Raw genomic sequence first — 25,618 nt, 5'->3', positions numbered from 1 at the left:
GCTCATGTTGGCCATGCCCCAGCCCATGAAGCATTCAAGCTGATTTCTTGCAGCAGCTGGGCACTGTAACAGCGCAAGAGCTGCTCTGTAAGGCAAGTAAAAGGGTGTGGGCCCTGCAGCACTACCTGTAGTTTGCATTGTGCATTGGAAGGCACAAAGTAAGCAGACGGGAGGAGAAGTCAGGATAGTGCACAAGGGTATAGAAGGGAGGGGCTCAAGAAAAAAAGAAGTGGAAACAGACAGCAAACTAGGCTGGAGAGAGACCTGAGACAAAGAGATCTGAATTATACGAGAGCCGACCAGGGGAAACACAAATTATGCAGTCAAGTTTCCCACATTTGGGGAAATCACATGGGCAGCACACCCAGAGTGCAATGGGTGAGCCTTGCCCTGGGAGAATCACCTACATGATCATAGTATCTCACCTGGTAGGTAAGTAGGAGTTGGGCTAGAGCTGGGGAGGGTCGCTGCTCGGGCACCCCCCTGTCAAGTGAAGGAGATCCAACTGAGGCAGCACAAGGGTACTCTCGAAAGAAGAACAAGGCTAGAGGAAGATCTGAGACAAAGAAATCTGACTTTTACCAGAGCTGACCAGAGGAAAGCACAAACACAGTCCCCCACTACCACAAATAATGCAGTCGAGTTTCCCACATTTGGGGAAATCACAGGGGTCAGCATACCCATAATGCAATGAATGAACCTCACCCTGGGAGAACAATCTTCATGACCATGGTATCTCCTATGCAAAAGAAGTATGATTTGGAATAGGGCTGGGGAGGGCCGCTGCTCAGGCACATCTCTGTCAAGTAAAGGAGATTCAACTGAGGCAGCACAAAGGAACTCTCATCTGGGGACAACAACTGCAGGGAGAACACATATTTTCAGATGAACATGGGAGGGCAGAAGGCTGCCTAATACTGAAACACCCCCAAACAACAAACCAAATGCAACAACTAGTGCAAGCATTCCTGGGGATAGGCTGCAGCAGATGGATTTGCATATGGTGATGTCATCTAAGCAGTGGGTCAAAGTTGGCTTCAACCCTCGTCTGCATATGAAAAGAGAAAAGGGGCGTGCAGGGCATGGCGGCCTTTTGCGGCGATTGGATGACCCCTAGTTCGCATTAAACACCTCCACCCTCCTTCGGTGTGGGGCTCATGTTGGCTATGCCCCAGCCCCTGAAGCATTCAAGCTGATTTCTTGCAGCAGCTGGGCACTGTAACAGCTCCAGAGCTGCTCTGTAAGGCAAGTAAAAGGGTGTGCTCCCTGCAGCACTACCTGTAGTTCGCATTGTGCGTTGGAAGGCACAAAGTAAGCAGATGGGAGAAGTCAGGATAGTGCACAAAGGTATAGAAGGGAGGGGCTCAAAAAAAAAGAAGTGGAAACAGACAGCAAACTAGGCTGGAAAGAGACCTGAGACAAAGAGATCTGATTTATACGAGAGCCGACCAGGGGAAACACAAATTATGCAGTCAAGTTTCCCACATTTGGGGAAATCGCAGGAGCAGCACACCCAGAGTGCAATGGGTGAGCCTTGCCCTGGGAGAAGCACCTTCATGATTATAGTATCTCACCTGGCAGGTAAGTAGGAGTTGGGCTAGAGTTGGGGAGGGTCGCTGCTCGGGCACCCCCCTGTCAAGTGAAGGAGATCCAACTGAGGCAGCACAAGGGAACTCTCGAAAGAGGAACAAGGCTAGAGGAAGATCTGAGACAAAGAAATCTGACTTTTACCAGAGTTGACCAGAGGAAAGCACAAACACAGTCCCCCACTACCACAAATAATGCAGTTGAGTTTCCCACATTTGGGGAAATCATAGGGGTCAGCATACCCAGAATGCAATGAATGAACCGCACCCTGGGAGAACAATCTTCATGACCATGGTATCTCCTATGCAAAATAAGTATGATTTGGGATAGGGCTGGGGAGGGCCGCTGCTCAGGCACATCTCTGTCAAGTAAAGGAGATTCAACTGAGGCAGCACAAGGGAACTCTCATCTGGGGACAACAACTGCAGGGAGAACACATATTTTCAGATGAACATGGGAGGGCAGAAGGCTGCCTAATACTGAAGCACCCCCAAACAACCAACCAAATGCAACAACTAGTGCAAGCATTCCTGGGGGAAGGCCTGCAGCAGATGGATTTGCATATGGTGATGTCATCCAAGCAGTGGGTCAAAGTTGGCTTCAACCCTCATCTGCATATGAAAAGAGAAAAGGGGCGTGCAGGGCATGGCGGTCTTTTGCGGCGCTTGGATTACCCCTAGTTCGCATTAAACACCCCCACCCTCCTTCGGTGTGGGGCTCATGTTGGCCATGCCCCAGCCCCTGAAGCATTCAAGCTGATTTCTTGCAGCAGCTGGGCACTGTAACAGCTCCAGAGCTGCTCTGTAAGGCAAGTAAAACGGTGTGGGCCCTGCAGCACTACCTGTAGTTTGCATTGTGCATTGGAAGGCACAAAGTAAGCAGACGGGAGGAGAAGTCAGGATAGTGCACAAGGGTATAGAAGGGAGGGGTTCAAGAAAAAAGAAGTGGAAACAGACAGCAAACTAGGCTGGAGAGAGACCTGAGACAAAGAGATCTGAATTATACAAGAGCCGACCAGGGGAAACACAAATTATGCAGTCAAGTTTCCCACATTTGGGGAAATCGCAGGGGCAGCACACCCAGAGTGCAATGGGTGAGAATTGCCCTGGGAGAAGCACCTTCATGATCATAGTATCTCACCTGGCAGGTAAGTAGGAGTTGGGCTAGAGCTGTGGAGGGTTGCTGCTCGGGCACCCTCTGTCAATTGAAGGAGATCCAACTGAGGCAGCACAAGGGAACTCTCGAAAGAAGAACAAGGCTAGAGGAAGATCTGAGACAAAGAAATCTGACTTTTACCAGAGCTGACCAGAGGAAAGCACAAACACAGTCCCCCACTACCACAAATAATGCAGTCGAGTTTCCCACATTTGGGGAAATCACAGGGGTCAGCATACCCAGAATGCAATGAATGAACCTCACCCTGGGAGAACAATCTTCATGACCATGGTATCTCCTATGCAAAATAAGTATGATTTGGGATAGGGCTGGGGAGGGCCGCTGCTCAGGCACATCTCTGTCAAGTAAAGGAGATTCAACTGAGGCAGCACAAGGGAACTCTCATCTGGGGAAAACAACTGCAGGGAGAACACATATTTTCAGATAAACATGGGAGGGCAGAAGGCTGCCTAATACTGAAGCACCCCCAAACAACAAACCAAATGCAACAACTAGTGCAAGCATTCCTGGGGGAAGGCCTGCAGCAGATGGATTTGCATATGGTGATGTCATCCAAGCAGTGGGTCAAAGTTGGCTTCAACCCTCGTCTGCATATGAAAAGAAAAAAGGGGTGTGCAGGGCATGGCGGCCTTTTGCGGCGCTTGGATGACCCCTAGTTCACATTAAACACCTCCACCCTCCTTCGGTGTGGGGCTCATGTTGGCTATGCCCCAGCCCCTGAAGCATTCAAGCTGATTTCTTGCAGCAGCTGGGCACTGTAACAGCTCCAGAGCTGCTCTGTAAGGCAAGTAAAAGGGTGTTGGCCCTGCAGCACTACCTGTAGTTCGCATTGTGCGTTGGAAGGCACAAAGTAAGCAGACGGGAGAAGTCAGGATAGTGCGCAAGGGCATAGAAGGGAGCGGCTCAAGAAAAGAGAAGTGGAAACAGACAGCAAACTAGGCTGGAAAGAGACCTGAGACAAAGAGATCTGAATTATACAAGAGCCGACCAGGGGAAACACAAATTATGCAGTCAAGTTTAACACATTTGGGGAAATCGCAGGAGCAGCACACCCAGAGTGCAATGGGTGAGCCTTGCCCTGAGAGAAGCACCTTCATGATCATAGTATCTCACCTGGCAGGTAAGTAGGAGTTGGGCTAAAGCTGGGGAGGGTCGCTGCTCGGGCACCCCCTGTCAAGTGAAGGAGATCCAACTGAGGCAGCACAAGGGAACTCTCGAAAGAAGAACAAGGCTAGAAGAAGATCTGAGACAAATAAATTTGACTTTTACCAGAGCTAACCAGAGGAAAGCACAAACACAGTCCCCCACTACCACAAATAATGCAGTCGAGTTTCCCACATTTTAGGAAATCATAGGGGGTCAGCATACCCAGAATGCAATGAATGAACCTCACCCTGGGAGAACAATCTTCATGACCATGGTATCTCCTATGCAAAATAAGTATGATTTGGGATAGGGCTGGGGAGGGCCGCTGCTCAGGCACATCTCTGTAAAGTAAAGGAGATTCAACTGAAGCAGCACAAGGGAACTCTCATCTGGGGACAACAACTGCAGGGAGAACACATATTTTCAGATGAACATGGGAGGGCAGAAGGCTGCCTAATACTGAAGCACCCCCAAACAACAAACCAAATGCAACAACTAGTGCAAGTATTCCTGGGGGAAGGTCTGCAGAAGACGGATTTGCACACGGTGATGTCATCCAAGCAGTGGGCCAAAGTTGTCTGGAACCCTCATCTGCATATGAAAAGAGAAAAGGGGTATGCAGGGCATGGCGGCCTTTTGCGGCGCTTGGATGACCCCTAGCTCGCATTAAACACCCCCACCCTCCTTCAGTGTGGGGCTCATGTTGGCCATGCCCCAGCCCATGAAGCATTCAAGCTGATTTCTTGCAGCAGCTGGGCACTGTAACAGCGCAAGAGCTGCTCTGTAAGGCAAGTAAAAGGGTGTGGGCCCTGCAGCACTACCTGTAGTTTGCATTGTGCATTGGAAGGCACAAAGTAAGCAGACGGGAGGAGAAGTCAGGATAGTGCACAAGGGTATAGAAGGGAGGGGCTCAAGAAAAAAAGAAGTGGAAACAGACAGCAAACTAGGCTGGAGAGAGACCTGAGACAAAGAGATCTGAATTATACGAGAGCCGACCAGGGGAAACACAAATTATGCAGTCAAGTTTCCCACATTTGGGGAAATCACATGGGCAGCACACCCAGAGTGCAATGGGTGAGCCTTGCCCTGAGAGAAGCACCTTCATGATCATAGTATCTCACCTGGCAGGTAAGTAGGAGTTGGGCTAAAGCTGGGGAGGGTCGCTGCTCGGGCACCCCCTGTCAAGTGAAGGAGATCCAACTGAGGCAGCACAAGGGAACTCTCGAAAGAAGAACAAGGCTAGAAGAAGATCTGAGACAAATAAATTTGACTTTTACCAGAGCTAACCAGAGGAAAGCACAAACACAGTCCCCCACTACCACAAATAATGCAGTCGAGTTTCCCACATTTTAGGAAATTATAGGGGGTCAGCATACCCAGAATGCAATGAATGAACCTCACCCTGGGAGAACAATCTTCATGACCATGGTATCTCCTATGCAAAATAAGTATGATTTGGGATAGGGCTGGGGAGGGCCGCTGCTCAGGCACATCTCTGTAAAGTAAAGGAGATTCAACTGAAGCAGCACAAGGGAACTCTCATCTGGGGACAACAACTGCAGGGAGAACACATATTTTCAGATGAACATGGGAGGGCAGAAGGCTGCCTAATACTGAAGCACCCCCAAACAACAAACCAAATGCAACAACTAGTGCAAGTATTCCTGGGGGAAGGTCTGCAGAAGACGGATTTGCACACAGTGATGTCATCCAAGCAGTGGGCCAAAGTTGGCTGGAACCCTCATCTGCATATGAAAAGAGAAAAGGGGTATGCAGGGCATGGCGGCCTTTTGCGGCGCTTGGATGACCCCTAGCTCGCATTAAACACCCCCACCCTCCTTCAGTGTGGGGCTCATGTTGGCCATGCCCCAGCCCATGAAGCATTCAAGCTGATTTCTTGCAGCAGCTGGGCACTGTAACAGCGCAAGAGCTGCTCTGTAAGGCAAGTAAAAGGGTGTGCTCCCTGCAGCACTGCCTGTAGTTCGCATTGTGCGTTGGAAGGCACAAAGTAAGCAGATGGGAGAAGTCAGGATAGTGCACAAAGGTATAGAAGGGAGGGGCTCAAAAAAAAAGAAGTGGAAACAGACAGCAAACTAGGCTGGAGAGAGACCTGAGACAAAGAGATCTGATTTATAGGAGAGCCTACCAGGGGAAACACAAATTATGCAGTCAAGTTTCCCACATTTGGGGAAATCGCAGGAGCAGCACACCCAGAGTGCAATGGGTGAGCCTTGCCCTGGGAGAAGCACCTTCATGATTATAGTATCTCACCTGGCAGGTAAATAGGAGTTGGGCTAGAGTTGGGGAGGGTCGCTGCTCGGGCACCCCCCTGTCAAGTGAAGGAGATCCAACTGAGGCAGCACAAGGGAACTCTCGAAAGAGGAACAAGGCTAGAGGAAGTTTTAAGACAAAGAAATCTGACTTTTACCAGAGTTGACCAGAGGAAAACACAAACACAGTCCCCCACTACCACAAATAATGCAGTTGAGTTTCCCACATTTGGGGAAATCATAGGGGTCAGCATACCCAGAATGCAATGAATGAACCGCACCCTGGGAGAACAATCTTCATGACCATGGTATCTCCTATGCAAAATAAGTATGATTTGGGATAGAGCTGGGGAGGGCCGCTGCTCAGGCACATCTCTGTCAAGTAAATGAGATTCAACTGAGGCAGCACAAGGGAACTCTCATCTGGGGACAACAACTGCAGGGAGAACACATATTTTCAGATGAACATGGGAGGGCAGAAGGCTGCCTAATACTGAAGCACCCCCAAACAACAAACCAAATGCAACAACTAGTGCAAGCATTCCTGGGGGAAGGCCTGCAGCAGATGGATTTGCATATGGTGATGTCATCCAAGCAGTGGGTCAAAGTTGGCTTCAACCCTCGTCTGCATATGAAAAGAAAAAAGGGGTGTGCAGGGCATGGCGGCCTTTTGCGGCGCTTGGATGACCCCTAGTTCGCATTAAACACCTCCACCCTCCTTCGGTGTGGGGCTCATGTTGGCTATGCCCCAGCCCCTGAAGCATTCAAGCTGATTTCTTGCAGCAGCTGGGCACTGTAACAGCTCCAGAGCTGCTCTGTAAGGCAAGTAAAAGGGTGTTGGCCCTGCAGCACTACCTGTAGTTCGCATTGTGCGTTGGAAGGCACAAAGTAAGCAGACGGGAGAAGTCAGGATAGTGCGCAAGGGCATAGAAGGGAGCGGCTCAAGAAAAGAGAAGTGGAAACAGACAGCAAACTAGGCTGGAAAGAGACCTGAGACAAAGAGATCTGAATTATACAAGAGCCGACCAGGGGAAACACAAATTATGCAGTCAAGTTTAACACATTTGGGGAAATCGCAGGAGCAGCACACCCAGAGTGCAATGGGTGAGCCTTGCCCTGAGAGAAGCACCTTCATGATCATAGTATCTCACCTGGCAGGTAAGTAGGAGTTGGGCTAAAGCTGGGGAGGGTCGCTGCTCGGGCACCCCCTGTCAAGTGAAGGAGATCCAACTGAGGCAGCACAAGGGAACTCTCGAAAGAAGAACAAGGCTAGAAGAAGATCTGAGACAAATAAATTTGACTTTTACCAGAGCTAACCAGAGGAAAGCACAAACACAGTCCCCCACTACCACAAATAATGCAGTCGAGTTTCCCACATTTTAGGAAATCATAGGGGGTCAGCATACCCAGAATGCAATGAATGAACCTCACCCTGGGAGAACAATCTTCATGACCATGGTATCTCCTATGCAAAATAAGTATGATTTGGGATAGGGCTGGGGAGGGCCGCTGCTCAGGCACATCTCTGTAAAGTAAAGGAGATTCAACTGAAGCAGCACAAGGGAACTCTCATCTGGGGACAACAACTGCAGGGAGAACACATATTTTCAGATGAACATGGGAGGGCAGAAGGCTGCCTAATACTGAAGCACCCCCAAACAACAAACCAAATGCAACAACTAGTGCAAGTATTCCTGGGGGAAGGTCTGCAGAAGACGGATTTGCACACGGTGATGTCATCCAAGCAGTGGGCCAAAGTTGTCTGGAACCCTCATCTGCATATGAAAAGAGAAAAGGGGTATGCAGGGCATGGCGGCCTTTTGCGGCGCTTGGATGACCCCTAGCTCGCATTAAACACCCCCACCCTCCTTCAGTGTGGGGCTCATGTTGGCCATGCCCCAGCCCATGAAGCATTCAAGCTGATTTCTTGCAGCAGCTGGGCACTGTAACAGCGCAAGAGCTGCTCTGTAAGGCAAGTAAAAGGGTGTGGGCCCTGCAGCACTACCTGTAGTTTGCATTGTGCATTGGAAGGCACAAAGTAAGCAGACGGGAGGAGAAGTCAGGATAGTGCACAAGGGTATAGAAGGGAGGGGCTCAAGAAAAAAAGAAGTGGAAACAGACAGCAAACTAGGCTGGAGAGAGACCTGAGACAAAGAGATCTGAATTATACGAGAGCCGACCAGGGGAAACACAAATTATGCAGTCAAGTTTCCCACATTTGGGGAAATCACATGGGCAGCACACCCAGAGTGCAATGGGTGAGCCTTGCCCTGAGAGAAGCACCTTCATGATCATAGTATCTCACCTGGCAGGTAAGTAGGAGTTGGGCTAAAGCTGGGGAGGGTCGCTGCTCGGGCACCCCCTGTCAAGTGAAGGAGATCCAACTGAGGCAGCACAAGGGAACTCTCGAAAGAAGAACAAGGCTAGAAGAAGATCTGAGACAAATAAATTTGACTTTTACCAGAGCTAACCAGAGGAAAGCACAAACACAGTCCCCCACTACCACAAATAATGCAGTCGAGTTTCCCACATTTTAGGAAATCATAGGGGGTCAGCATACCCAGAATGCAATGAATGAACCTCACCCTGGGAGAACAATCTTCATGACCATGGTATCTCCTATGCAAAATAAGTATGATTTGGGATAGGGCTGGGGAGGGCCGCTGCTCAGGCACATCTCTGTAAAGTAAAGGAGATTCAACTGAAGCAGCACAAGGGAACTCTCATCTGGGGACAACAACTGCAGGGAGAACACATATTTTCAGATGAACATGGGAGGGCAGAAGGCTGCCTAATACTGAAGCACCCCCAAACAACAAACCAAATGCAACAACTAGTGCAAGTATTCCTGGGGGAAGGTCTGCAGAAGACGGATTTGCACACGGTGATGTCATCCAAGCAGTGGGCCAAAGTTGGCTGGAACCCTCATCTGCATATGAAAAGAGAAAAGAGGTATGCAGGGCATGGCGGCCTTTTGCGGCGCTTGGATGACCCCTAGCTCGCATTAAACACCCCCACCCTCCTTCAGTGTGGGGCTCATGTTGGCCATGCCCCAGCCCATGAAGCATTCAAGCTGATTTCTTGCAGCAGCTGGGCACTGTAACAGCGCAAGAGCTGCTCTGTAAGGCAAGTAAAAGGGTGTGCTCCCTGCAGCACTGCCTGTAGTTCGCATTGTGCGTTGGAAGGCACAAAGTAAGCAGATGGGAGAAGTCAGGATAGTGCACAAAGGTATAGAAGGGAGGGGCTCAAAAAAAAAGAAGTGGAAACAGACAGCAAACTAGGCTGGAGAGAGACCTGAGACAAAGAGATCTGATTTATACGAGAGCCTACCAGGGGAAACACAAATTATGCAGTCAAGTTTCCCACATTTGGGGAAATCGCAGGAGCAGCACACCCAGAGTGCAATGGGTGAGCCTTGCCCTGGGAGAAGCACCTTCATGATTATAGTATCTCACCTGGCAGGTAAATAGGAGTTGGGCTAGAGTTGGGGAGGGTCGCTGCTCGGGCACCCCCCTGTCAAGTGAAGGAGATCCAACTGAGGCAGCACAAGGGAACTCTCGAAAGAGGAACAAGGCTAGAGGAAGTTTTAAGACAAAGAAATCTGACTTTTACCAGAGTTGACCAGAGGAAAACACAAACACAGTCCCCCACTACCACAAATAATGCAGTTGAGTTTCCCACATTTGGGGAAATCATAGGGGTCAGCATACCCAGAATGCAATGAATGAACCTCACCCTGGGAGAACAATCTTCATGACCATAGTATCTCCTATGCAAAATAAGTATGATTTGGGATAGGGCTGGGGAGGGCCGCTGCTCAGGCACATCTCTGTCAAGTAAAGGAGATACAACTGAGGCAGCACAAGGGAACTCTCATCTGGGGACAACAACTGCAGGGAGAACACATATTTTCAGATGAACATGGGAGGGCAGAAGGCTGCCTAATACTGAAGCACCCCCAAACAACCAACCAAATGCAACAACTAGTGCAAGCATTCCTGGGGAAGGCCTGCAGCAGATGGATTTGCATATGGTGATGTCATCCAAGCAGTGGGTCAAAGTTGGCTTCAACCCTCATCTGCATATGAAAAGAGAAAAGGGGCGTGCAGGGCATGGCGGTCTTTTGCGGCGCTTGGATTACCCCTAGTTCGCATTAAACACCCCCACCCTCCTTCGGTGTGGGGCTCATGTTGGCCATGCCCCAGCCCCTGAAGCATTCAAGCTGATTTCTTGCAGCAGCTGGGCACTGTAACAGCTCCAGAGCTGCTCTGTAAGGCAAGTAAAACGGTGTGGGCCCTGCAGCACTACCTGTAGTTTGCATTGTGCATTGGAAGGCAAAAAGTAAGCAGACGGGTGGAGAAGTCAGGATAGTGCACAAGGGTATAGAAGGGAGGGGTTCAAGAAAAAAGAAGTGGAAACAGACAGCAAACTAGGCTGGAGAGAGACCTGAGACAAAGAGATCTGAATTATACAAGAGCCGACCAGGGGAAACACAAATTATGCAGTCAAGTTTCCCACATTTGGGGAAATCGCAGGGGCAGCACACCCAGAGTGCAATGGGTGAGAATTGCCCTGGGAGAAGTACCTTCATGATCATAGTATCTCACCTGGCAGGTAAGTAGGAGTTGGGCTAGAGCTGTGGAGGGTTGCTGCTCGGGCACCCTCTGTCAATTGAAGGAGATCCAACTGAGGCAGCACAAGGGAACTCTCGAAAGAAGAACAAGGCTAGAGGAAGATCTGAGACAAAGAAATCTGACTTTTACCAGAGCTGACCAGAGGAAAGCACAAACACAGTCCCCCACTACCACAAATAATGCAGTCGAGTTTCCCACATTTGGGGAAATCAAAGAGGTCAGCATACCCAGAATGCAATGAATGAACCTCACCCTGGGAGAACAATCTTCATGACCATGGTATCTCCTATGCAAAATAAGTATGATTTGGGATAGGGCTGGGGAGGGCCGCTGCTCAGGCACATCTCTGTCAAGTAAAGGAGATTCAACTGAGGCAGCACAAGGGAACTCTCATCTGGGGAAAACAACTGCAGGGAGAACACATATTTTCAGATAAACATGGGAGGGCAGAAGGCTGCCTAATACTGAAGCACCCCCAAACAACAAACCAAATGCAACAACTAGTGCAAGCATTCCTGGGGGAAGGCCTGCAGCAGATGGATTTGCATATGGTGATGTCATCCAAGCAGTGGGTCAAAGTTGGCTTCAACCCTCGTCTGCATATGAAAAGAAAAAAGGGGTGTGCAGGGCATGGCGGCCTTTTGCGGCGCTTGGATGACCCCTAGTTCGCATTAAACACCTCCACCCTCCTTCGGTGTGGGGCTCATGTTGGCTATGCCCCAGCCCCTGAAGCATTCAAGCTGATTTCTTGCAGCAGCTGGGCACTGTAACAGCTCCAGAGCTGCTCTGTAAGGCAAGTAAAAGGGTGTGGGCCCTGCAGCACTACCTGTAGTTCGCATTGTGCGTTGGAAGGCACAAAGTAAGCAGACGGGAGAAGTCAGGATAGTGCGCAAGGGCATAGAAGGGAGCGGCTCAAGAAAAGAGAAGTGGAAACAGACAGCAAACTAGGCTGGAGAGAGACCTGAGACAAAGAGATCTGAATTATACGAGAGCCGACCAGGGGAAACACAAATTATGCTGTCAAGTTTCCCACAATTGGGGAAATCGCAGGGGAAGCACACCCAGAGTGCAATGGGTGAGCCTTGCCCAGGGAGAAGCACCTTCATGATCATAGTATCTCAACTGGCAGGTAAGTAGGAGTTGGGCTAGAGCTGGGGAGTGTCGCTGCTCGGGCACCCCCCTGTCAAGTGAAGGAGATCCAACTGAGGCAGCACAAGGGAACTCTCGAAAGAAGAACAAGGCTAGAGGAAGATCTGAGACAAAGAAATCTGACTTTTACCAGAGCTGACCAGAGGAAAGCACAAACACAGTCCCCCACTACCACAAATAACGCAGTTGAGTTTCCCACATTTGGGGAAATCACAGGGGTCAGCATACCCAAAATGCAATGAATGAACATCACCCTGGGAGAACAATCTTCATGACCATGGTATCTCCTATGCAAAATAGGTATGATTTGGGATAGGGCTGGGGAGGGCCACTGCTCAGGCACATCTCTGTCAAGTAAAGGAGATTCAACTGAGGCAGCACAAGGGAACTCTCATCTGGGGACAACAACTGCAGGGAGAACACATATTTTCAGATGAACATGGGAGGGCAGAAGGCTGCCTAATACTGAAGCATCCCCAAACAACAAACCAAATGCAACAACTAGTGCGAGCATTCCTGGGGGAAGGCCTGCAGCAGATGGATTTGCATATGGTGATGTCATCCAAGCAGTGGGTCAAAGTTGGCTTCAACCCTCATCTGCATATGAAAAGAGAAAAGGAGCGTGCAGGGCATGGCGGCCTTTTGCGGCGCTTGGATGACCCCTAGTTCGTATTAAACACCCCCACCCTCCTTCGGTGTGGGGCTCATGTTGGCCATGCCCCAGCCCCTGAAGCATTCAAGCTGATTTCTTGCAGCAGCTGGGCACTGTAATAGCTCCAGAGCTGCTCTGTAAGGCAAGTAAAACGGTGTGGGCCCTGCAGCACTACCTGTAGTTTGCATTGTGCATTGGAAGGCACAAAGTAAGCAGACGGGAGGAGAAGTCAGGATAGTGCACAAGGGTATAGAAGGGAGGGGTTCAAGAAAAAAGAAGTGGAAACAGACAGCAAACTAGGCTGGAGAGAGACCTGAGACAAAGAGATCTGAATTATACGAGAGCCGACTAGGGGAAACACAAATTATGCAGTCAAGTTTCCCACATTTGGGGAAATCGCAGGGGGAGCACACCCAGAGTGCAATGGGTGAGCCTTGCCCTGGGAGAAGCACCTTCATGATCATAGTATCTCACCTGGCAGATAAGTAGGAGTTGGGCTAGAGCTGTGGAGGGTTGCTGCTCGGGCACCCCCTGTCAAGTGAAGGAGATCCAACTGAGGCAGCACAAGGGAACTCTCGAAAGAAGAACAAGGCTAGAGGAAGATCTGAGACAAAGAAATCTGACGCTACTGAAGAAGGACATTCTGTCTGAAACGCGTTTAGCGACGGTATGTTTGTGGGGACCCGTTTATGCTGAACTTGGAACTCGAACTGATTCACTGAACTCACTATCCGGAAGTGAGTTGCAGTGCACCCGTGGACATCTCTCTGGGAAATCATCAGGAGTGGGGACCTATTGTTCTGCCTGGCGGAGTTCTGTTAATGCCTTTTATTAACCCATGTTTGTAAGTGGAATCATCTATTAAAGCTGCTATTGTTTTTTATCAATCTGCACTATTCTGCACCTTTCTTGTTTCATATGTAATATGATTCGGTGGATGTCCTGAAAGAGGGTCCTTTGCTGCAGTGCCTATGTGGATGATATTATACGCCATTTAATATCACTTGTTTGTAAGTGTGCATCGTGCAATAAAATCATCATTTCACCTTTCCAGACTATCTGCACTATTATTGTATGTTCTTTATCCTTTAGATGAATTTCTGACACCTAAGGATGAATATGAACTGCTAATTAAGTATAAATAGTGTCAACATTTAAGGAGCCATATAAAGTGGTGTCCTTTTTTATTGTGATTGGTGGAAGTGGTTTTCTCCTTAAGCGCTAATTGGTTTCTGTGTAACTCTTTTTCACTATTTGTAAACCTTGAGTATTTTGGTGCTTACTCACACACAGAATCAAGCTGCATTATAGGGGAAATCTGTTGCGCACCTTGTTTGTAATCTTTCTATAGTATCCCACCTGGCAGGTAAGTAGGAGTTGGGCTAGAGCTGGGGAGGGTCGCTGCTCGGGCACCCCCCTGTCAAGTGAAGGAGATCCAACTGAGGCAGGACAAGGGAACTCTCGAAAGAAGAACAAAGCTAGAGGAAGATCTGAGACAAAGAAATCTGACTTTTACCAGAGCTGACCAGAGGAAAGCACAAACACAGTCCCCCACTACAACAAATAATGCAGTTGAGTTTCCCACATTTAGGGAAATCACAGGGGTCAGCACACCCAGAATGCAATGAATGAACCTCACCCTGGGAGAACAATCTTCATGACCATGGTATCTCCTATGCAAAATAAGTATGATTTGGGATAGGGATGGGGAGGGCCGCTGCTCAGGCACATCTCTGTCAAGTAAAGGAGATTCAACTGAGGCAGCACAAGGGAACTCTCATCTGGGGACAACAACTGCAGGGAGAACACATATTTTCAGATGAACATGGGAGGGCAGAAGGCTGCCTAATACTGAAGCACCCCCAAACAACAAACCAAATGCAACAACTAGTACAAGCATTCCTGGGGGAAGGTCTGCAGAAGACGGATTTGCATACGGTGATGTCATCCAAGCAGTGGGCCAAAGTTGTCTGGAACCCTCATCTGCATATGAAAAGAGAAAAGGGGTATGCAGGGCATGGCGGCCTTTTGCGGCGCTTGGATGACCCTTAGTTCGCATTAAACACCCCGACCCTCCTTCAGCGTGGGGCTCATGTTGGCCATGCCCCAGCCCCTGAAGCATTCAAGCTGATTTCTTGCAGCAGCTTGGCACAGTAACAGCTCCAGAGCTGCTCTGTAAGGCAAGTAAAAGGGTGTGGGCCCTGCAGCACTACCTGTAGTTTGCATTGTGCATTGGAAGGCACAAAGTAAGCAGACAGGAGGAGAAGTCAGGATAGTGCACAAGGGTATAAAAGGGAGGGGCTCAAGAAAAAAGAAGTGGAAACAGACAGCAAACTAGGCTGGAGAGAGACCTGAGACAAAGAGATCTGAATTATACGAGAGCCGACCAGGGGAAACACAAATTATGCAGTCAAGTTTCCCACATTTGGGGAAATCGCAGGAGCAGCACACCCAGAGTGCAATGGGTGAGCCTTGCCCTGGGAAAAGCACCTTCTTGATCATAGTATCTCACCTGGCAGGTAAGTAGGAGTTGGGCTAGAGCTGGGGAGGGTCGCTGCTCGGGTACCCCCATGTCAAGTGAAGGAGATCCAACTGAGGCAGCACAAGGGAACTCTCGAAAAAAGAACAAGGCTAGAGGAAGATCTGAGACAAAGAAATCTGACTTTTACCAGAGCTGACCAGAGGAAAGCACAAACACAGTCCCCCACTACCACAAATAATGCAGTTGAGTTTCCCACATTTAGGGAAATCACAGGGGTCAGTATACCCAGAATGCAATGAATGAACCTCACCCTGGGAAAACAATCTTCATGACCATGGTATCACCTATGCAAAATAAGTATGATTTGGGATAGGGCTGGGGAGGGCCAGTGCTCAGGCACATCTCTGTCAAGTAAAGGAGATTCAACTGCGGCAGCACAAGGGAACTCTCATCTGGGGACAACAACTGCAGGGAGAACACATATTTTCAGATGAACATGGGAGGGCAGAAGGCTGCCTAATACTGAAGCACCCCCAAACAACAAACCAAATGCAACAACTAGTGCAAGCATTCCTGGGGGAAGGCCTGCCGCAGATGGATTTGCATATGGTGATGTCATCAAAGCAGTGGGTCAAAGTTGGCTTCAACCCTCGTCTGCATATGAAAAGAGAAAAGGGGCGTGCAGGGCATGGCATCCTTTTGCGGCGCTTGGATGACCCCTAGTTCGTATTAAACACCTCCACCCTCCTTCGGTGTGGGGCTCATGTTGGCTATGCCCCAGCCCCTGAAGCATTCAAGCTGATTTCTTGCAGCAGCTGGGCACTGTAACAGCTCCAGAGCTGCTCTGTAAGGCAAGTAAAAGGGTGTGGGCCCTGCAACACTAACTGTAATTCGCATTGTGCGTTGGAAGGCACGAAGTATGCAGACGGGAGAAGTCAGGATAGTGCGCAATCGCATAGAATGGAGCGGCTCAAGAAAAGAGAAGTGGAAACTGACAGCAAACTAGGCTGGAGAGAGACCTGAGACAAAGAGATCTGAATTATACGAGAGCCGACCAGGGGAAACACAAATTATGCAGTCAAGTTTCCCACATTTAGGGAAATCGCAAGGGCAGCACACCCAGAGTGCAATGGGTGAGCCTTGCCCTGGGAGAAGCACCTTCATGATCATAGTATCTCACCTGGCAGGTAAGTAGGAGTTGGGCTAGAGCTGGGGAGGGTCGCTGCTCGGGCACCCCCCTGTCAAGTGAAGGAGATCCAACTGAGGCAGCACAAGGGAACTCTTGAAAGAAGAACAAGGCTAGAGGAAGATCTGAGACAAGGAAATCTGACTTTTACCAGAGCTGACCAGAGGAAAGCACAAACACAGTCCCCCACTACCACAAATAATGCAGTCGAGTTTCCCACATTTGGGGAAATCACAGGGGTCAGCATACCCAGAATGCAATGAATGAACCTCACCCTGGGAGAACAATCTTTATGACCATGGTATCTCCTATGCAAAATAAGTATGATTTGGGATAGGGCTGGGGAGGGCCGCTGCTCAGGCACATCTCTGTCAAGTAAATGAGATTCAACTGAGGCAGCACAAGGGAACTCTCATCTGGGGACAACAACTGCATATTTTCAGATGAAAATCTTGGTTATGCTCTGGTTTCTCTTCAGAACGAACAAATCTTTCGCCTTTTACTAAAGATTTCCGTGGAGAGGAGCAAAACTGAGTTTTATCTCAATTTTTGCATGCCCCATCTTATTGGTGTTTCTTTTATCGGTTTAAAGATAGAACGAGTGTGCTTTAATGTAAGCTCATTTGCATAGAAATGACAGTAAATGTTTGTTTCTTTTCAAACAGAACTTTCTTGACCACACTAATTGCTTGAAAGATCTGGGAGCACATGGAAAAGAGTACAAACCATGTTTATAGCAAGGGGAAGCCTGGTGAGAAATCTGCTTTCTTTCTTTCAAATTGGGTGCTCACTTTGAGTTGAATGAGAACTGCTGGCATGGCACTCAGGCAACAGGTGGAATCTTGGTCATGCTATGGTTTCTCTTCAGAATGAACAAATCTTTCGCCTTTTATTAAAGATTTCCGTGGAGAGGAGCAAAACTGAGTTTTATCTCAATTTCTGCATGCCTCATATTATTGGGGTTTCTTTTATCAGTTTAAAGACAAAACGAGTGTGCTTTCTTTTTAGCTTTAATGTAAGTTTATTTGCTTAACAATGACAGTAAATGTCTGTTTCTTTTCAAGCAGAACTTTCTTGACCATACTAATTGCTTGAAAGATCTGGGAGCACATGGAAAACAGTACAAACCATGCTTATAGCAAGGGGAAGCCAGGTGAGAAATCTGCTTTCTTTCAAATTGGGCGCTCACTTTGAGCTGAATGAGGACTGCTGGCACAGCACTCAGGCGACAGGAGGAATCATGGTCATGCTCTGGTTTCTCTTCAGAACGAACAAATCTTTCGCCTTTTACTAAAGATTTCCGTGGAGAGGAGCAAAACTGAGTTTTATCTCAATTTTTGCATGCCCCGTCTTATTGGGATTTATTTTATCGGTTTAAAGACAGAACGAGTGTGCTTTAATGTAAGCTCATTTGCATAGAAATGACAGTAAATGTTTGTTTCTTTTCAAGCAGAACTTTCTTGACCATGCTACATGCTTGAAAGATCTGGGAGCACATGGAAAACAGTACAAACCATGCTTATAGCAAGGGGAAGCCAGTTGAGAAATCTGCTTTCTTTCAAATTGGGTGCTCACTTTGAGCTGAATGAGGACTGCTGGCATGGCATTCAGGTGACAGGTGGAATCTTGGTCATGCTCTTGTTTCTCTTCAGAATGAACAAATCTTTCGCCTTTTACTAAAGATTTCCGTGGAGAGGAGCAAAACTGAGTTTTATCTCAATTTTTGCATGCCCTATCTTATTGGGGTTTCTTTTATCGGTTTAAAGATAGAACGAGTGTGCTTTAATGTAAGCTCATTTGCATAGAAATGACAGTAAATGTTTGTTTCTTTTCAAACAGAACTTTCTTGACTATACTAATTGCTTGAAAGATCTGGGAGCACATGGAAAAAGAGTACAAACCATGTTTATAGCAAGGGGAAGCCTGGTGAGAAATCTGCTTTCTTTCTTTCAAATTGGGTGCTCACTTTGAGCTGAATGAGGATTGCTGGCATGGCACTCAGGCGACAGGTGGAATCTTGGTCATGCTTTGGTTTCTCTTCAGAACGAAAAAATCTTTCGCCTTTTACTAAAGATTTCCGTGGAGAGGAGCAAAACTGAGTTTTATCTCAATTTTTGCATGCCCCATCTTATTGGGGTTTCTTTTATCGGTTTAAAGATTGTGCTTTAATGTAAGCTCATTTGCATAGAAATGACAGTAAATGTTTGTTTCTTTTCAAACAGAACTTTCTTGACCATGCTACTTGCTTGAATGATCTGGAAGCACATGGAAAACAGTACAAACCATGCAGTATCACAAGAGCCTTTATTTGATCTTTCATGAAGATAGAGCAGAATTGAGGACACGTCAACAATTTCTGCCGAAGGTGGTTCATCTTTCCACATGGTGCCTTTGGCCACTGACACCTTCGTTGAGTCAAAGTCTCTGGCTGTGGTCAGAACTTTGAAAATTTATGTCACCAGAACGGTTCAGATTAGGAAAACAGAGGCTCTGTTTGTCCTGTATGCTCCCAACAGGATTGGGTGTCCTGCTTCCATGCAGACCATTATGCGCTGGATCTGTGGTAAGATTCAGCATGCTCATTCCACGGCAGGATTGCCGTTACTGAATTAGGTGAAGACCCATTCTACTAGAAAGGTGGGTTCATCCTGGGCAGCTGGTCGGGGAGTCTCGGCATTGCAACTTTGCCGAGCAGCTATTTAGTAAACACTTTTGCTAAGTTTTACAAGTTTGATACCTTGGCCGATGATAACCTCAAGTTGGGTCATTCGGTGCTGCAGAGTCGTACGCACTCTCCCACCCGTTCAAGAGCTTTGGTATAACCCCATGGTTCTTAATGTGACCCCAGCATCCTCTAGGTCGTATGAGAAAATAGGATTTTAATACCTACCGGTAAATCCTTTTCTCTTAGTCCGTAGAGGATGCTGGGCACCCGTCCCAGTCCATACTGTATCTGCAGTTATTACTTGTGGTTATACACATGTTGTGTTACGCTTCTGGTCAGCTTTTTGCTGCAATTGTTCATGCCGTTGGCTTGTGTTCTGTTGAATGCCACATTCTGCGGCTTGCTAAAGGTGTGAGCTGGTAAGATGCTCACCTTAGTTTAACAATAAATCCTTTCCTCGAAATGTCCGTCTCCCTGGGCACAGTTCCTATAACTGGAATCTGGAGGAGGGGCATAGAGGGAGGAGCCAGTTCACACCCTTTGAAAGTCTTAAAGTGCCCATGTCTCTTGCGGATCCCGTCTATACCCCATGGTTCTTAATGTGACCCCAGCATCCTCTACGGACTAAGAGAATAGGATGCCCTTGCGCACTATCCTGACTTCTCCTCCCGTCTGCTTACTTTGTGCCTTCCAACGCACAATGCGAACTACAGGTGGTGCTGCAGGGCCCACACCCTTTTACTTGCCTTACAGAACAGCTCTGGAGCTGTTACAGTGCCCAGCTGCTGCAAGAAATCAGATTGAATGCTTCAGGGGATGGAGCATGGCCAACATGAGCCCCACACCAAAGGAGGGTGGGGGTGTTTAATGCGAACTAGGGGTCATCCAAGCACCGCAAAAGGCCGCCATGCCCTGCATGCCCCTTTTCTCTTTTCATATGCAGATGAGGGTTCCAGCCAACTTTGGCCCACTGCTTGGATGACATCACCGTATGCAAATCCGTCTGCTGCAGACCTTCCCCCAGGAATGCTTGTACTAGTTGTTGCATATGGTTTGATTTTTGATGGTGCTTCAGTATTAGGCAGCCTTCCGCCCTCCCATGTTCATCTGAAAAGATATGGTCTCCCTGCAGTTGTTGTCCCCAGACGAGAGTTCCCTTGTGCTTCCTCAGTTGAATCTCCTTAACTTGACGGGGGAGGGGCTGCCCGAGCAGCCACCCTCCCCAGCCCTATCCCAACTCATACTTATTTTGCATATGAGATCTCTTGATCATGAAGATTGTTCTCACAGGGTAAGGTTCATCCATTATATTTTAAAATAGGAAGGTACAAATTACATATTTGAATTGCATCTATGTGCTGGATTCAAATGTCCCCCCCCCCCCCTTCCGTTCTCAATTGTGCCCGTCAGCAGCTATTCTAAGGTTGCTGCCAATGGGAGTGACACATTAATTTCTTCTGTGGGGTACACTGGACTCCACAAGGATTCACATTGGGGTGTAGAGTAGGATCTTGATCTGAGGCACCAACCGGCTCAAAGCTTTTGACTGTTCCCAAGATGCTCAGCGCATCCTCCTCTATAACCCCGCTTCCATGAACAGGGAGCTCAGTTTGTAGTTGGTGCCTTCAGTAGCAGGCCACTTAACAGGGGCTTGCCTCAGGCAGCCTATTCTTAGCTATTAATTTTGACAAGAAAAGAAGAATTTGTTTTATGAGAATCTACAAGGGCTGCAGCAGGCTAGGTCTAATAGACATCTTTACTGCAGCTTCATCACTCCCAGCGGCGCTGTATACTCCCGTGCCCTGGTTGCTGGGTCACTGCAGCGGAGGCTCCGGTTTCTTCCTAAGGTCAGTCACACACACACCGCCCTTCCGGATCACGAGGCCGCTGATGAAGGGGAGGTAAGGGGCTTCTGTGCCCACACTATACCGTGATCCAGCGTGGCCGTAGGGGGTGGGCCGTGTGCGCAATGGCGTGGACACTGATTACTGGGCAGCCGCTCCACTAGCCACCAGGTACAGTTAAGGAGCACAGGTCTGGGGGGTTTTCTCCTATATTAACCCAATTTTGTACTGCCCGCAGCGCATTGTGATAGGTAATAGGGCCTGATTCAGGTTGGATTGCAATCACAATAAGCGATCCAACTGCAAAAATTGCTAAGAGCATACGCATGTGCCTGCATTTTCTGCGGCACCCCGCAGAGAATGCGATCGCCTCTGCCTGTCAATCGGGGCGGGGGGAGGGGAGAGGGGGGTCAGCAACACTCCATTTCCAAGTCAGGGATGGAGCGGTGCGGGGGCAAGGCTTCAAAATGGGGTCTGCAACGGAGGAGACACAGGGGGCGTGGTCACAGCGGCTGTATGACATCACATTCAGCCGCTGTGATCACAAAAATGGTGGCGGCTTCCTGAGCGCACATACAGTCTGCACCAGCAGGAGGCTACACCATTTTTTATGATCACGCTAAACTGCAGTGCGACTGCAATTACAGCATGGTCAAGAAGGGAGGCGTCATGCTGGGTGGCCATGCCCTGTTACTGTGCAGTAGCCAGCGCCGCTCACACACTAGTCCCCGGGTGCAGCCCCCAACCCCCGGGACACCCGGAGCAACAAAATGTAGATTCAGGCCACCAGGCCACGCCCCTACCTATGAGACCATGCCTCCTTTTTACCATTGCGCTGCTTATCTGCGCGCACTGCATTACAATCTCCCTCGCCACCTCTCTGGGTGTCACCAGTGATAGTGACACCTCTGCCATGCTTGTAGCAGCTGGTCCTAAGATCTACGCCTCAAGCCCTGAGTGTTTGCCCTTGTGACTTGTTGATCATCATAGCGAAGCAGATGCTTACAGAAAACTGCAGGGGCTTAGATTGAAAATAAAAAAATTGATGGGTATAAGGTAGAGAGGAGCGGGTTCGGTTCTCCGAGAACCAAATTCCCCACGAACTCCACGTGGTTTACACTGGTCCGAGGCAGGCTCGTTTGTTCCCGCCTGACTCGGAAAACCTGAACAAGGGAAAATGTCATCATCCCGCTGTCGGATTCTCGCGAGATTCGGATTCCATATAAAGAGCTGCGCGTTGCCGCCATTTTTACTCGTGCATTGAAGAGAAAGCGGAGAGGACGTGGCTATGTTCTCTCAGTGGAAATCTCAATATCAGTGCTCAGTATCAGTGGTTACTTATTGCTGCTCAGTAATACTAGTAGTGTGTCTCTCCTGCTCAGTGTCAGTTCTCAGTAGTATCCTCATCAGTGCTCAGTATCACTGCTCTTGTGCTGCATTGTGGTGCTCAGCATACTACAGTACATTACTAATATACTAGTCCAGTGTCTAGTGCTGCATCTTGCTGCTCAGTGTCAGTTCTAGTATCCTCATCAGTGCTCACTATCACTGCTCATTTCATTGTGGTGTTCTGTATACTACAGTAACATAGTAATATAGTAACATATAGTAACATAGTTTTTGAGGTTGAATAGAGGCAAATTGCCCATCGTGTTCAACCTGTTTTAAGTTGTGATGATTCTACATACTTGCTGAATAATGTTTTATGACTAGGTAGCTACTATAACTCATGTTACCCCCTGATTAACCATGTTGATATTTTAAGTATTATAACCTTGGATAGCTTTTTCATTCAGAAATGTATCCATTCCTTTTTTAAATCCAATTACAGAGTCCGCCATTACCACCTTCCCTGGCAGGGAATTCCACATCCTGATTGCCCTAACAGTGAAGAACCCTTTCCTCCATTGCGTTCTGAACTTTCATCCAGTCGCAGCGAGTGACCACGTGTTCTTTTAATAAATAATTCCTCTGATAACTCTTTGTTATGTATCTTTACATATTTGAAGATATTAATAATATCTCCTCTTAGGCACCTCTTTTCTAGTGTATACATATTCAGCCTAGTAAGTCTTTCCTTATAGTCTAGTACTTTTAGGCCTTTAATCAATTTAGCCTTCAGGATCTCTTGCACTTCCATGAGCAGCAGAGTAGTGCAATGGAAGCATGCTGGGCCCATAACCCAGAGGTCGATTGATCGAAACTATTCTCTGCTATGTGCATTTTTTTTTTTATAATTAAAGTAATCAAAAACTGGGATTGATATTTTGGCTCTTTTATTTTTACTTAAAATACAATAACTTTTATCATTTTCATTTGTTTTAATAGTATATTGACAGCATTGTTTTCTTTAAAAAATCCACTTAATTTTCTTTACCCTATTACTGAAATGGTAATTGACAAAAACAAACTACATTGTCACCAGAAGAGCAATGCAAAATGTACAAGTGATATATTAAAATCATCTTCCATCTTGAATTTCAATGATGCATTGGGACAACAATTTTGTGAGAAACATCTTCACCCATAAAGAAAGATTTTCTTAATTCCTTACCTGTGTGCTGATTAGATATTACCTTGTTTTCACATTAAACAGACTTCCACATGAGAAAGCAGCAAGGATGCAGTGACGTTTATGTTTCCTGGTGTCAACCTGTATTATTTCAGTAGACATTGAAATGAGGATGCATCTTGCTGCCTTTCCAATGTAGCAAGTTTAATTCAGTAATATGTGAAAAAACATTCCTACAAAGGTGTTAATCACCTTTGTGGACACTTTTCAGAGAGCAAATTTGTTAGCATAAAAATAAAGTCAGAAAATGAAGAGCTGTTTAATCACTCAATTGGACTTTTCTGCCAGCATAATTTTTTTTCTCTGCAACCCACTGCTAAATTGTGCTTCCTAGCTGTTTTTTTATAAAATCACTTAATCAAATCTAACTCTGATTACATCAGAGAAGGCCAGGTACCCTACACCATAAGAGGGGATTTGAAATTTTGACTTGTCTACTTAAAGATCACCAAAATCTGATCACAAGGTCAATTACATCCCTGGGTGGGATTGAACCACCAACCTTTTGGTTAATAGCCAAACATGCTAACCGGTTGCACCACAGAGACACCTCGTAAAAGTACATACTGACAAAGGCTAATAAGCATTCATCTAGAACGTTTCCTAGAAAAACTTTAAAAAGTCAATAATCTGGAGAGTTTTTGTAAGAAACACATTGGTACTTTCCCATGATGAGTGAGTGCTTCAGGATCTCTTGCACTTACATGAACAGCAGAGTACTGCAACGGAAGCATGCTGGGCCCATAACCCAGAGGTAGTCAGATTTAAACTATCCTCTGCTATATGCATTGTTTTTTGTTAATTAAAGTAATCCAAAACTGGGATTGATATTTTGGCTCTTTTATTTTTACTTAAAGTACATTAACTTTTATCATTTTAATTTGTTTTAATAGTATATTGACAGCATTGTTTTCTTTAAAAAATCCACTTAATTTTCTTTACCCTATTACTGAAATGGTAATTGACAAAAACAAACTACATTGTCACCAGAAGAGCAATGCAAAATGTACAAGTGATATATTAAAATCATCTTCCATCTTGAATTTCAATGATGCATTGGGACAACAATTTTGTGAGAAACATCTTCACCCATAAAGAAAGATTTTCTTAATTCCTTACCTGTGTGCTGATTAGATATTACCTTGTTTTCACATTAAACAGACTTCCACATGAGAAAGCAGCAAGGATGCAGTGACGTTTATGTTTCCTGGTGTCAACCTGTATTATTTCAGTAGACATTGACATGAGGATGCATCTTGCTGCCTTTCCAATGTAGCAAGTTTAATTCAGTAATATGTGAAAAAACATTCCTACAAAGGTGTTAATCAGAGACTTGGCTTTGTGGACACTTTTCAGAGAGCAAATTTGTTAGCATAAACATAAAATCAGAAAATGAAGTGCTGTTTAATCACTCAATTGGACTTTTCTGCCAGCATAATTTTTTTTTCTCTGCAACCCACTGCTAAATTGTGCTTCCTAGCTGTTTTTTTTATAAAATCACTTAATCAAATCTAACTCTGATTACATCAGAGAAGGCTAGGTACCCTACACCATAAGAGGGGGTTTGAAATTTTGACTTGTCTACTTAAAGATCACCAAAATCTGATTACAAGGTCAATTACATCCCTGGGTGGGATTGAACCACCAACCTTTTGGTTAATAGCCGAACATGCTAACCGATTGCGCCACAGAGACACTTTGCAAAAGTAGATACTGACAAAGGCTAATAAGCATTCATCTAGAACGTTTCCTAGAAAAACTTTAAAAAGTCAATAATCTGGAGAATTTTTGTAAGAAACACATTGGTACTTTCCCATGATGAGTGAGTGCTTCAGGATCTCTTGCACTTACATGGGCTATTAACCAAAAGGTTGGAGGTTTAATCCCACCCAGGGACTTAAGTGACCTTGTGATCAGATTTTGGTGATCTTTAAGTAGACAAGTCAAAATTTCAAACCCCCTCTTATGGTGTAGGGTACCTGGCCTTCTCTGACGTAATCAGAGTTAGATTTAATTAAGTGATTTTATAAAAAACAGCTAGGAAGCACAATTTAGCAGTGGGTTGCAGAGAAAAAAATAACATTTTAAACCTACCGGTAAATCTTTTGCTCGTAGTCCGTAGAGGATGCTGGGGACTCCGTAAGGACCATGGGGGATAGACGGGCTCCGCAGGAGACATGGGCACTTTAAGAAAGACTTTAGGTCTGGGTGTGAACTGGCTCCTCCCTCTATGCCCCTCCTCTAGACCTCAGTTA

General features: G+C 47.0%; 33 non-coding genes and 1 pseudogene across 33 annotated transcripts; 5 read left to right on the top strand and 29 right to left on the bottom strand.

The window, feature by feature from the left end:
- Positions 1 to 277: 277 nt before the first annotated feature.
- Positions 278 to 440, bottom strand: LOC134967789 (U1 spliceosomal RNA). The gene has a single exon (XR_010189163.1). It is a non-coding gene; the product is annotated as a U1 spliceosomal RNA (small nuclear RNA).
- A 152-nt stretch (positions 441 to 592) lies between these two features.
- Positions 593 to 756, bottom strand: LOC134967404 (U1 spliceosomal RNA). Its single transcript, XR_010188889.1, has one exon. It is a non-coding gene; the product is annotated as a U1 spliceosomal RNA (small nuclear RNA).
- A 670-nt stretch (positions 757 to 1,426) lies between these two features.
- LOC134967632 (U1 spliceosomal RNA) lies at positions 1,427 to 1,589 on the bottom strand. Its single transcript, XR_010189075.1, has one exon. It is a non-coding gene; the product is annotated as a U1 spliceosomal RNA (small nuclear RNA).
- Positions 1,590 to 1,741: 152 nt separating this feature from the next.
- Positions 1,742 to 1,905, bottom strand: LOC134967354 (U1 spliceosomal RNA). The gene has a single exon (XR_010188848.1). It is a non-coding gene; the product is annotated as a U1 spliceosomal RNA (small nuclear RNA).
- Positions 1,906 to 2,579: 674 nt separating this feature from the next.
- On the bottom strand, positions 2,580 to 2,742 carry LOC134967760 (U1 spliceosomal RNA). Its single transcript, XR_010189145.1, has one exon. It is a non-coding gene; the product is annotated as a U1 spliceosomal RNA (small nuclear RNA).
- Positions 2,743 to 2,893: 151 nt separating this feature from the next.
- Positions 2,894 to 3,057, bottom strand: LOC134967321 (U1 spliceosomal RNA). The gene has a single exon (XR_010188821.1). It is a non-coding gene; the product is annotated as a U1 spliceosomal RNA (small nuclear RNA).
- Positions 3,058 to 3,728: 671 nt separating this feature from the next.
- LOC134967734 (U1 spliceosomal RNA) lies at positions 3,729 to 3,891 on the bottom strand. Its single transcript, XR_010189127.1, has one exon. It is a non-coding gene; the product is annotated as a U1 spliceosomal RNA (small nuclear RNA).
- A 151-nt stretch (positions 3,892 to 4,042) lies between these two features.
- Positions 4,043 to 4,207, bottom strand: LOC134967520 (U1 spliceosomal RNA). The gene has a single exon (XR_010188984.1). It is a non-coding gene; the product is annotated as a U1 spliceosomal RNA (small nuclear RNA).
- A 675-nt stretch (positions 4,208 to 4,882) lies between these two features.
- LOC134967759 (U1 spliceosomal RNA) lies at positions 4,883 to 5,045 on the bottom strand. Its single transcript, XR_010189144.1, has one exon. It is a non-coding gene; the product is annotated as a U1 spliceosomal RNA (small nuclear RNA).
- Positions 5,046 to 5,196: 151 nt separating this feature from the next.
- On the bottom strand, positions 5,197 to 5,361 carry LOC134967533 (U1 spliceosomal RNA). The gene has a single exon (XR_010188995.1). It is a non-coding gene; the product is annotated as a U1 spliceosomal RNA (small nuclear RNA).
- Positions 5,362 to 6,032: 671 nt separating this feature from the next.
- LOC134967736 (U1 spliceosomal RNA) lies at positions 6,033 to 6,195 on the bottom strand. Its single transcript, XR_010189129.1, has one exon. It is a non-coding gene; the product is annotated as a U1 spliceosomal RNA (small nuclear RNA).
- A 152-nt stretch (positions 6,196 to 6,347) lies between these two features.
- Positions 6,348 to 6,511, bottom strand: LOC134967405 (U1 spliceosomal RNA). Its single transcript, XR_010188890.1, has one exon. It is a non-coding gene; the product is annotated as a U1 spliceosomal RNA (small nuclear RNA).
- Positions 6,512 to 7,182: 671 nt separating this feature from the next.
- Positions 7,183 to 7,345, bottom strand: LOC134967732 (U1 spliceosomal RNA). The gene has a single exon (XR_010189126.1). It is a non-coding gene; the product is annotated as a U1 spliceosomal RNA (small nuclear RNA).
- Positions 7,346 to 7,496: 151 nt separating this feature from the next.
- On the bottom strand, positions 7,497 to 7,661 carry LOC134967519 (U1 spliceosomal RNA). Its single transcript, XR_010188983.1, has one exon. It is a non-coding gene; the product is annotated as a U1 spliceosomal RNA (small nuclear RNA).
- A 675-nt stretch (positions 7,662 to 8,336) lies between these two features.
- LOC134967758 (U1 spliceosomal RNA) lies at positions 8,337 to 8,499 on the bottom strand. Its single transcript, XR_010189143.1, has one exon. It is a non-coding gene; the product is annotated as a U1 spliceosomal RNA (small nuclear RNA).
- A 151-nt stretch (positions 8,500 to 8,650) lies between these two features.
- LOC134967517 (U1 spliceosomal RNA) lies at positions 8,651 to 8,815 on the bottom strand. The gene has a single exon (XR_010188982.1). It is a non-coding gene; the product is annotated as a U1 spliceosomal RNA (small nuclear RNA).
- A 671-nt stretch (positions 8,816 to 9,486) lies between these two features.
- On the bottom strand, positions 9,487 to 9,649 carry LOC134967696 (U1 spliceosomal RNA). The gene has a single exon (XR_010189105.1). It is a non-coding gene; the product is annotated as a U1 spliceosomal RNA (small nuclear RNA).
- A 152-nt stretch (positions 9,650 to 9,801) lies between these two features.
- Positions 9,802 to 9,965, bottom strand: LOC134967365 (U1 spliceosomal RNA). The gene has a single exon (XR_010188857.1). It is a non-coding gene; the product is annotated as a U1 spliceosomal RNA (small nuclear RNA).
- Positions 9,966 to 10,638: 673 nt separating this feature from the next.
- On the bottom strand, positions 10,639 to 10,801 carry LOC134967728 (U1 spliceosomal RNA). Its single transcript, XR_010189122.1, has one exon. It is a non-coding gene; the product is annotated as a U1 spliceosomal RNA (small nuclear RNA).
- A 151-nt stretch (positions 10,802 to 10,952) lies between these two features.
- Positions 10,953 to 11,116, bottom strand: LOC134967446 (U1 spliceosomal RNA). The gene has a single exon (XR_010188923.1). It is a non-coding gene; the product is annotated as a U1 spliceosomal RNA (small nuclear RNA).
- A 671-nt stretch (positions 11,117 to 11,787) lies between these two features.
- On the bottom strand, positions 11,788 to 11,950 carry LOC134967780 (U1 spliceosomal RNA). Its single transcript, XR_010189157.1, has one exon. It is a non-coding gene; the product is annotated as a U1 spliceosomal RNA (small nuclear RNA).
- A 152-nt stretch (positions 11,951 to 12,102) lies between these two features.
- Positions 12,103 to 12,266, bottom strand: LOC134967414 (U1 spliceosomal RNA). Its single transcript, XR_010188897.1, has one exon. It is a non-coding gene; the product is annotated as a U1 spliceosomal RNA (small nuclear RNA).
- Positions 12,267 to 12,968: 702 nt separating this feature from the next.
- LOC134967714 (U1 spliceosomal RNA) lies at positions 12,969 to 13,103 on the bottom strand (annotated as a pseudogene).
- Positions 13,104 to 14,140: 1,037 nt separating this feature from the next.
- LOC134967309 (U1 spliceosomal RNA) lies at positions 14,141 to 14,304 on the bottom strand. The gene has a single exon (XR_010188811.1). It is a non-coding gene; the product is annotated as a U1 spliceosomal RNA (small nuclear RNA).
- Positions 14,305 to 14,978: 674 nt separating this feature from the next.
- Positions 14,979 to 15,141, bottom strand: LOC134967630 (U1 spliceosomal RNA). The gene has a single exon (XR_010189073.1). It is a non-coding gene; the product is annotated as a U1 spliceosomal RNA (small nuclear RNA).
- Positions 15,142 to 15,293: 152 nt separating this feature from the next.
- LOC134967396 (U1 spliceosomal RNA) lies at positions 15,294 to 15,457 on the bottom strand. The gene has a single exon (XR_010188882.1). It is a non-coding gene; the product is annotated as a U1 spliceosomal RNA (small nuclear RNA).
- Positions 15,458 to 16,128: 671 nt separating this feature from the next.
- LOC134967695 (U1 spliceosomal RNA) lies at positions 16,129 to 16,291 on the bottom strand. The gene has a single exon (XR_010189104.1). It is a non-coding gene; the product is annotated as a U1 spliceosomal RNA (small nuclear RNA).
- A 152-nt stretch (positions 16,292 to 16,443) lies between these two features.
- LOC134967353 (U1 spliceosomal RNA) lies at positions 16,444 to 16,607 on the bottom strand. Its single transcript, XR_010188847.1, has one exon. It is a non-coding gene; the product is annotated as a U1 spliceosomal RNA (small nuclear RNA).
- A 133-nt stretch (positions 16,608 to 16,740) lies between these two features.
- On the top strand, positions 16,741 to 16,856 carry LOC134967824 (U5 spliceosomal RNA). Its single transcript, XR_010189179.1, has one exon. It is a non-coding gene; the product is annotated as a U5 spliceosomal RNA (small nuclear RNA).
- Positions 16,857 to 17,130: 274 nt separating this feature from the next.
- LOC134967902 (U5 spliceosomal RNA) lies at positions 17,131 to 17,246 on the top strand. Its single transcript, XR_010189243.1, has one exon. It is a non-coding gene; the product is annotated as a U5 spliceosomal RNA (small nuclear RNA).
- A 282-nt stretch (positions 17,247 to 17,528) lies between these two features.
- Positions 17,529 to 17,644, top strand: LOC134967823 (U5 spliceosomal RNA). The gene has a single exon (XR_010189178.1). It is a non-coding gene; the product is annotated as a U5 spliceosomal RNA (small nuclear RNA).
- A 270-nt stretch (positions 17,645 to 17,914) lies between these two features.
- On the top strand, positions 17,915 to 18,030 carry LOC134967836 (U5 spliceosomal RNA). Its single transcript, XR_010189189.1, has one exon. It is a non-coding gene; the product is annotated as a U5 spliceosomal RNA (small nuclear RNA).
- A 275-nt stretch (positions 18,031 to 18,305) lies between these two features.
- On the top strand, positions 18,306 to 18,421 carry LOC134967820 (U5 spliceosomal RNA). Its single transcript, XR_010189176.1, has one exon. It is a non-coding gene; the product is annotated as a U5 spliceosomal RNA (small nuclear RNA).
- A 5,416-nt stretch (positions 18,422 to 23,837) lies between these two features.
- TRNAN-AUU (transfer RNA asparagine (anticodon AUU)) lies at positions 23,838 to 23,911 on the bottom strand. Its single transcript has one exon. It is a non-coding gene; the product is annotated as a tRNA-Asn (tRNA).
- Between the last annotated feature and the right edge of the window lie 1,707 nt (positions 23,912 to 25,618).

This window comes from Pseudophryne corroboree, chromosome 10 (genome assembly GCF_028390025.1).
Source record: "Pseudophryne corroboree isolate aPseCor3 chromosome 10, aPseCor3.hap2, whole genome shotgun sequence".
NCBI lineage: Eukaryota > Metazoa > Chordata > Amphibia > Anura > Myobatrachidae > Pseudophryne > Pseudophryne corroboree.
The sequence above is the reverse complement of the archived record's forward strand: the minus strand, read 5'-3'. Positions and strand labels throughout refer to the sequence as shown.